A 9,577-nucleotide genomic window follows, 5' to 3' on the forward strand; every position below is an offset into this window, starting at 1 on the left:
ATATCTTCCTTTTTGATTTTATGTGAATATTCTCCACAGATTTTTCTATCATGTAATAGGAAAATGGCTAGACCTTATAATATATTAGGTATGGGTTGTGAAATAATATTTTTCCTACTATCTCTAAGTTTGAATAGCATATTTCATCTACACATCCCCCTCCACAATGTATTATTTCATTTCTAACTATTGTGTTTTCCTCCTCTTTGATTGGATAGACACAAATATTCCTTCAACAGTAAAAATATTTAAAGAAAATAAAGTAAATAAAAGAATGAATTGGAGTCATTCTGCATTTAGAGACAAAGGACTGGAAAGGGATGACACAAACCATTATGACTGGTTCCCAATTGTCTTTCTTTCATTTTCCATCTTTACTAATATTTAAAATTGGGCCAGGTTTAAAAAAAAGCTTTTGTTGGCAAAAGTACATTGGTCAGCGAACTGAAGAGTTGTGATCAACAACCACAGCGGATATGCAAGCAGATACTTTAAGCAGATGAAGCTTGCAATGGCAACCCCTACGCAACTGCCATCCCCGGCCACCTTCTCCACCAAAGTGAAAGGAATTAAAATGTTTCTCTGACAAAGTGTACCAGTATAATGTACCAGTACAATGGTAAAGCATAGCCCTGTAAAATAGACTTCGCTTCAGTCAAGGCAGAAAACATATGTAAAGAAGCAACACAAATCCTGTAGTTTTCTTTTTCTCTCAAAAATCAATACTATGTACAGTAATTTTAATGGGCTGGGAGCAATTGTGAAGAAGTAGTGGCATTTTGGGCAGATCAGCATGGTCAGCTTAGCATTCTCAGTACCAGTGCCCCTAGATCAGGGGCGGCCAATTATTTTGGGCAGAGGGCCATTTCCTGAGTTTTGGCAAACCATCGAGGGCCGCATGACAGGCAGCCCAGGGCAGATAAATATTACTTTTCTAAATTTTTTAGGGGCCTCGTGAGCCAGATAGAATGGCCTGGTGGGCTGCATGTGACTCATGGGCTGCATTTTGCCCACCACTGTAATAGATGCAATGTACTGCTTCAGATGAGCTGTCGCCTAGAGCAGAACCAGGGCAGCTACTTCTGTGCATAATTTTGGATGGGCTAATTAGCCATGCTGAGTGACAAAGCCAATCACTCTGCACCCTGGGTAGTCAGCCCAACTGCAGGACCATGTGGATGCAGCTGCACTGCTTCAGGGTTTAGGAAGTTGTCCTTCCAGCTGAGCAGAGTGAGAAATGCCAAGGATGGTAAGGATAGCATTGCAACATGCACTTTTTGCCTTGTCTTTCACACGCTCATGTCAAAGAACAAAACATACCAGCATGGGCAGAATTTTGAAGAGGGGTGTACAGATGGTGAGGTGCATCATCACATATGAAACATCACATATTTTCTCATTTAAAATTAAACTAGAAACTTTATCAATATCCTAGGGGCTGAAGGCTGTATTATTCAGTTTAAGATTGAAGCAGAAACAAATGTAACTCCACTGGATTGTTAAAAACAATCTACAGGGCTATGAAATAGGAGCTTCATTACCAGTAGCAGCTAACAGAAAAAGAATAATTGCAGAAGAAAAGGATAGCTTGATTGATGGAACATCAAGACCATTAAAAAGAAGAAAGGGTTGTTAACACCTGTGAAATGAAGATTTTAGAAGGGATCAGGAAGATTAGAATGATCCATGAAGTCAGCTGACTCCCTCAGCACTGCCTGACTAGAAATGCTGCTGTCACTGCCAGACAGTTGGTTTTAAACTTTTGGTGGAGCAGGAATCAAAAGGGAGTGCAAGTATACTAGGGCACCCCCTGGATCTGCTTCTGCATACCATTATTCTAAAACAAATTATTTCTTCCCACTATGATAAGAGTATAAAAGTTAGTTTCATAAATCAAAATTAAAGTAGATCATCCCATCTTTCTAGATTATCATTCCATTCAACCTATGGAAGTCCAAATTAGTGGTGAGAAAACAGCACAGTTAAGCAAGATCTCATGCAAACTCACTTTCACTTGACACTGAGGTATAATACGTTTTATTTTTCAAGTGTTCAACATCAATACAATTCTTATTGCAATAGCATGGGCAACATAGTACATCGAACTCAACACTGAATCTGGAGACATTAAAAAAATAAAGTCCCGAGTGAGCTAACTCTGTAACAATAACTTCATTAAAGATAATGCTGATCTAATTTGGTTCTCCTTTACCACAAATAAATTATTGGGGAATCATGCCGAGAAGTGTGACAGAAGCAGGACATGCATGGCAATAAGCCTGTTAGAGTAAATCATGAAGATTGTACAAGAATGTAAAGGAAGAACTAGTTCTGCAAGTTTATAAAACACAAAAAGAAATGTATAATAAAAGACCTAATGATTAGAAGCCAGATGTCTTATGGAAAGTCCTGGACAATGCCTTTGATTTTGGTGAGGATGAATGTTAACAGAAAGGAAAAGGATAATATTTTTAGTCACAAAAGACTACAGGGTAAACCATCAGGAACACTCAGATAGCTGGATAAAAAAAAATTCCACTGGGAGGGAATTGGAGGGGAAAAAACCCCACAGAAACATGAATTAAGAACAAATTGATATAAATTAATTGAATTAGAAAATGGTAGTAAAAAAAAAAAAATGATGGTACTCCACTATAAAAAAAAAGCTTGTTTGTCTCAACATCTTCCTTTTTCATCTGACATACATATTGATGGTTTTCTCTCATTTTTCTGTGTTTTTAATTTTTACTCATTTTTAGAGAACAATAAATCATATCCAGGCAATTTAGTACAAATATATCCTTTTGGCACCAGTCAGCTTTTCCTCTTCTTTTCACTCTCTGGTTCCAACTTCCATTTCCATTGAATTTCTTGGTTCCCACTTCCATTTACATTTTCCACCAGTAATCCCTGCAGCTGACAAAGTAAAGTTATGATTCTTAGGCAGTTTGAAGCATTCATTATATTGGTTTTCCAAGATTCTGATCCTATGAAATCTGTACTTGTAGCACTAGGTCTAAACCATGAAATGATACATCAAGGTAGGTGCTCTTCCATTATCAGTTTGTACAGTGAGACTTTCTTGGCCTTACTTAAACTGGCTAAGGCAGGGGCAGGCAAAATACAGCTGTATCTAGCCCATAGGGCCCCTCCAAAAAACAATTATTACCTGTTCACAGTGTCACCTCTGAAAGCCAGTGGGAGGAGGGCTTTCAGAGGTTGTGTGCCATTTGACCAGGGCCCTGTGCTTCCACCTCCATGGGGCTCCCAGTACTCCATCTTGGAGCCCCATGTGTAGGCACCCCAAGTGCAATGGTGTGCAACTAGACAGCTGGTGAGGAGAGAGGGGAGCTCCTGCCTGCAGGAGGCAGGGGTGAGTGTGGGGTTTGTGGGTGGGTGTGGGCCCCCCTGCCATGGCGCACAGCCTGAAGGCAGGCTGTTGGGGTGGTCCTGCCCTGCTGCAGGCAGAGCCCTCCAGTGGTGTATGGCACTGGCTGAATCCTGGGAGCTGCACATGGCAACATGGAGCCTGCCAGCACAAGCCTTCAAACAAGACCGGGCTGGCTTCATGCCAGCATGTGGGGCTTCCAGCACTACAGGTGGGAGCCATGTGCCATCAGGTTGGGTTGGGCCGGCTCCAGCATGTCAGTGGGGAGCCACACATGAAGATACAGAGCCCACCTGGCCCAATGGCACAGGACTCCCTGCAACTCCCAGTCTGTGTGTCACTGGGTCAGCCGGTAGGGGGCTCTCCAGATTAAATAACTACCCACCACTGGGCTAAGGTGAATATCATTTGGTAAGAACGGCACTTTGTGCATGAAAGCTTGTCTAGCATCTCTCCCAATGATATAATTGGTCCAAGAAAGGAAACTGCTGCTGAAAAAAGGTTGCTTCTGGTATATTTCCTGGACCATCATGGCTACAACACCACTCCAACTGTACTTTACAATGAGGAGCATAGCCGATTTGAGAAAACTTGTGTATATAGGCTAGGTGATATTATAGTACCTGCCACTAGGTGGCAAGACAACCTGTTTCCACTGATCCAAGGCTTAACTAAAGGAGCAGGCACACAAAGCCAAAGCAGTATAACTTTCTGAAGGGAGAGTCAGTGCAAGAGGGTCTAAAAAAGACTAAGTTAGCATCAAGGAGTCACATTAGTTAAGAGGGTCTCTCATGCCATCTTACAGCTTGCCTCACCACCTTTCAAGAAATACCATATTTTCATACTACCCCCACCCCAAAGAAGACAGACACTTCTTGTGTTTGAAAGGCAGAATGAAGAAAGATCTTTCCTTGAAAATGCCAAAAAGTATTTTTGCAGGGAAACCACAGGCAGCTTGAACAGAGGGAACAGAAACTTGTGGCAGGACATGCCCAAGAGAAAAGTTGGGCAGCTCCACTCCAGCAGGATCAGGCCCTTAGCTGATTTTGCAGGTGTGGCTTCCTGTCCATCCACCTTGAGAAGAGGGGATGGGCAGCTTGGCTTCTACATGATTAGACCCTCTGCTTCCCATACTTTCTTCCTTAAGACATGCACACTAATTTTCAGTAGCTAATTTTCAGAAAAACATCTTCATGTTGTATGCGAATCAATTCAGTATAACTCATATTTTAATATTAATATTTAATATTTGAATTCAGTCTTCAGTAAAATTTGATAATGCTGACTCATTTCTAACAATGACCATTCCATGATTACATGAACTAGTACATAATAAACAGATGCATACTTTGGGCCTGCAAGAGTATGGAAAAAAACCCACAGTACTGCTGATCAAATGCTGTTTCTGTGACCCTTTTTCTTTGTACTCAGATGCCAAGCTGATAGACGTGTTAATGATAGAAGATAGTCAAGTTCTTAGAGGAACCCATATTTTATGAAACTATGGATTAGATAACAAACCTGGTGAGAGCAATCTGTTATCAAAATCTGGCATGTCCTCAAGTTCACCACCTGGAGAATGAGACACAGACTTTGTAAAGATCTTGATCAGTCAAATATTCCATTGGCACTGCTAAAACAGTCCAAGCAAGAGTGTCCATTAGGTCTTTTTTTCTCCTTTGATTAAAATACTGCAGAATGACATGGTCATTAGGTCTGTGCGGAGCAGCTAGTTTTCATTTGGGATTTCGATTCGGATGATTCAAGGGACAATGATTGGATTCAGTGATTCGAATTACTGTCCCAAATTGATTCAGCCAAATCTGATTTGGAGATTTGGCTGCTGCCGAACCAGCCGAATCTCCGAATCACACAGGCCCCATCCCCCATCTGCTCTCTCAGCCCTGCCCAGCCCCAGTTTCTAGCTCTTTGGAAAAAAAAAGGTCCAGCTCACCAGCTGCTGCCAGGTTGAGGGGGGGCGATCCCTGCTGCCCCCCCACTGCCCTGCACTGCATGGGGAGATCTGCCACAAGCCCCCAGAAGCCCTGAGGTTGCTACAGCAGCTGGTGAGTTCAGGCTTTTTTTTTTTAAACAACCGGGAGCTGGGGCAGGGGGCAGGGGTTGGGGGCACTCAGGCGGACTGAGGGAGCAGGCAGGGGAAGGGGCCTGGCAGGGGTCCCCCCATGGTCCACTCCCCACTACACCAGCCTCCCCTCCCTGCCCCCTACTTATTAGGATGGAGTCCAGGTCCAGCTTCCTGTGGCAGCCAGCGGGGACTGTCCAAATTGCCAAAGCTCTCCGAATCGATTCAGAGAGCTTCGAATCAATTCGGACCTTTTAATTGGTCCCCTGATTTGATTCGGATTCGGAGATGCAGCTGCCAAATCAGGCCAAATCTCCTCCGAATCGAATCAGCACCCAAAGCCTCACACAACCCTAATGGTCATGGGCACCCATTAAAGAATCAAGCAGCTTCTTGTCTGGACTTTGTTGCACTGTTTTAATTTAGACATCCACTTCTATAAGGCAACGCATCACAATTTTTATTTAGATGCAAGTTCTTAGCAAGAATATGTCAGAGGAAAAAAGGAAATAAAAAGGCAGCAGAAGAACCTTGTCTTTGTTATGCTGTGGGGACACTATAGCTTACACCAAGTCCCTTATACAATGGTTAGCATTTATATTTTTTATTTCGGTGGGTATAGAAATCCATTTCGCACTCCAACCCAAAACAGAGACCGAGCAGGAGAACTTATCTTTGCTTATCAAATAAAGAGGGAAAAAACAAATCACACTTTCTTCTTTATCTCCCAGAGGATAGAGCTGTAAACATTATGATCTTTTCCTCATTGTCAATATCACCTTAGGTATGTACACAAACGCATCTGCCTCCTTTATTTATTTAGTAATCAAAACTCCAAGTCTACAGGCTAGTCGTAATTATACTTTGCCAAATGCCCTCTCATTTCCTCCACTGACTTAAATGAAATCTAATTGAAGATTTATGCTCAAGTGGATGGAGGGAAACAAAAAGTCTTCAAATGGTCTAAACACTTTCTGGTGGGTAGGACTACTGGAATAAGCTGGACATCCTTGGATAAAATATAGCAGTGATATATTCAATGAGATAAGAACATGGTAATTATCCTTGGACTTCAATAAGTTGTATGTTTTTTTCTCACCTATAACATACTCAGATTCAGTGTAAAATGTTCTTACCATGACTGTGCTTATCAATTCTTCAGTTTTTCTTTAATCTTCTATATCTACTTATAAAACATTCTTTTGATCCTTTCTCCACCTCTTTTTCCTGTCATTTTTCTTCTTTTTCCCCTGGTAGCTTTATCTGCTTTCTCCACTGTAGTTACTAGCTTTTTACTTTGTAAAGCCTGAGAAATGAAACAAAATTAAAACAGTAAAATCATTCAATCTTACTCCTCTTTCCTGTGCCATCAGCATGGCATCTTTCTCACTGAACAGCAAAAAGCAACAGCTTTATAATCCTGGAGTTTCAAACCAGGTTTAAAAACTTTCTCTGACTTCCTTCATCTCTGAAAAGAGGCAAAGATAGGTTCAATGTAACCAAAGTCTTTGCGTTTAATGGGGAAATATGCTTGCAAATTGTGTTAGACAGTAAGACAATACAGTCTGTGCAAACGACAAAAGCAAGGGTAGCTATCCAAAGCCTATTTTATCAGGTACATCTGAGAGATTGCCAAGGCTTCCTTAAAGCTCTGTAGGGAAGTTTTGTTTTAGGTAGAAAATTAATTTCAAACTTGCACAAGCAGAAATTAACACAAAACAACTTATTTAATATAAATATGAAATGATAGCAGGGGACATATGCATTAAGACTGGTCAATAATAAATTAGAGTATAATGACAGGTACTGCGCATTAGCATTTACCATATTTACTTGCTTATAAGACAAGGTGTTTCCACTAAATCAGTATTGGGGGAAAAAAACTCTTATCTTATATTCACATACAGGAAAACCTCCTTATTAAATACACTACCTATCATTAAACTGCTGTCAGAAATAGCATGTGGTCAATAACGGAAAGCAACTACGAAGTTGATTGAATGCAACCCACACTGAACATGTCTGTAAAACTGCAACAAAGTGCTTATTCCAGCGGGTGACCGTGACCCACCTTGGTGGTTGCTCAGCCCTAGCTTGGTCCACCTTTCTGGGGAACTCTTCCCTTGCATGTCCACCATACCTTGAGGCTGTAGTCCTGGAGGAAGGGAGGCTGCCTTAAGGCTTTCCAAGTCTGGTCTCACCCACTGGTTCACAGGCTAATTGTGTATCTTTGGGTACCTGTGTATGCTTGTTGGGACTCAGCCTTCCCAGTCTCTGCCCTCTTTTCCTCTGAGCTGGTTCCTGTAGACTAGGCCCACTGCACCAGACCTAGCTTCTGGGTCTCAGCTTTGTCCTGACATGTCTTGGGCCTTGCCTGCCTTGCTCTGGGCTACAGGCTCACCGGCCCCATGGTACTATGCTCCTGGCTGCTGCATCCTCAGTATGCCTTGAGCCTACACCCAGTGGGGTTCAAGGTGAGTATGTGTCCCTAGGAAACTAATGGGATCTCCAAACTACCCCTTAGTTCCAAACCCAAGCCACTAATACCAGCTGTAACCATAAGATCAGCCCCTGGGCTATAACACAAAACCAGATAAACTGGGTTCAAACCTGCACCTAGCCCATGGGCTATATCCCCCTATAAGTGAGCAGCACCTTGCCAGCCATCCCCAGGCAGGTCTACTGTCAGCCAGGCTCTCCTCTGCAGCTTCTAGGTCAGCAACTCTTCCCTCTGCAGCTCCCAGGGACAGACTGCCCTGCTCTGATTCAGGGTCTCTGTTTATATGGCTCCCTGGCCCTGCCCCATGCTGGTCACCTGCCTCCTAGAGCTGCCATAGGTGGTTTCTGATTTGGCTTGGTGGAGCAGCTTCAGGAAGGCCCCTTCCTGCTGGGACCTGCAGTGTTTTTATGCAGGTCCCTGACACCTGATGGTGCTGTTGCTGCTGGCTCTGTGGTAAGTGTTTGATTGAGTCTTTCCCACCCTTAAGTCTACACTTGGGGGCTTCTCTGGCTAGCAGGCTCCAGAGTTTGCAGTCTCTTCTTAGTAACGGAGTAGGGGCCCTGTGACAGGAGGGCAGTCAGAGTCACCGCGCTCTCCCCTGTTGCCTCCTTTACCGTGCCAAGCTGCCAATTCATACCCTCCAATTCTCGTCTGCCACGACTTTGATTTTATATATTTCTATAGGGAGGCTGCCTTCTGTCTTCTTGGCCACGGTTCTCCTGTGTCGGGTGTTCTGTACACCCCAGCCTTATGTGCCCCCTCCCACCCCTGTACCACGCCCCAAGCCTCACAGGTGTAACGGATGTTGTTGTGTCTCTCTCTCTCTGTCTCCATGCCCTCTCTGGCACTTGGGCTCTCTGCAGTCCTTTCTGGCACTCGAGCTCTCCCTGTCTCTCTCCGTGCCCTCTCTCCGGGGCCTTCTCAGTAACGCTGCCCTCTCTCCAGAGCCTTCTCAATAAATGCTGCCCTCTCTCCGGGGCCTTCTCAATAATGCTGCCCTCTCTCAGGGCTCTCTCCGCACCCACACTGGGGCTTCCAGCAATGCCCCCTCTCTGGGGCTCCTCAACTGCCCTTCTCTGGGCTTACCACACCCACACTGGGGCTTCCAGCAATGCCCCCTCTCTGGGGCTCCTCAACTGCCCTTCTCTGGGCTTACCACACCCACACTGGGGCTTCCAGCAATGCCCCCTCTCTGGGGCTCACCACGCCTGCACTGGACCTTTTCAGTAATGTCGCCCTCTCTTGGGGGCCTTCTCAAGCGCTGCCCCTTTCTCCGGGGATCACCACAATGCTGCCCCTTCCTCTGGGGCTGGGGTCTGTGCACCCCGAATGCTGCACCACCACTGGTGCTGGGTCCCCACACTCTGCTATGAGTCCCCTATGAGGCCTCCTCCAACCCCTAATAGTCTCACCCAAACCACCGGTGATAAACAGCAACACAATCTCAAGCCCCTAGGCTATAACATAAACAGAAGCCGCCCGGCTATAATCACACTCAAGCCTACCGCGGTTCTTCATCCTGCAGCAGTGTCAGACATTGCTCCTGCCTCAGGCTTCTCCTCTCTTCCATGACCAAGAGCTCCCTCTTCCTTGGCTGCTGGCCCGG

At 44.5% G+C, this 9,577-nt stretch overlaps 1 long non-coding RNA gene across 2 annotated transcripts in view; it reads right to left on the reverse strand.

Moving 5' to 3' along the window:
* Window positions 1–2,028: 2,028 nt before the first annotated feature.
* Window positions 2,029–9,577, reverse strand: part of LOC102370712 — a 75,030-nt gene continuing 67,481 nt past the window's right edge. For both annotated transcript variants that reach the window (XR_323663.2, XR_001357908.1), the window contains exons 3-5: window positions 6,608–6,777; window positions 4,910–4,960; window positions 2,029–2,916 (exon numbers count right to left, since the gene is read on the reverse strand). This is a non-coding gene — a long non-coding RNA (uncharacterized LOC102370712). The remainder of the gene's footprint in view (window positions 2,917–4,909; window positions 4,961–6,607; window positions 6,778–9,577) is intronic.

The sequence above is a fragment of the Alligator sinensis genome, unplaced genomic scaffold, assembly GCF_000455745.1.
Source record: "Alligator sinensis unplaced genomic scaffold, ASM45574v1 scaffold579_1, whole genome shotgun sequence".
In the NCBI taxonomy this organism is placed as follows: Eukaryota; Metazoa; Chordata; order Crocodylia; family Alligatoridae; genus Alligator; species Alligator sinensis.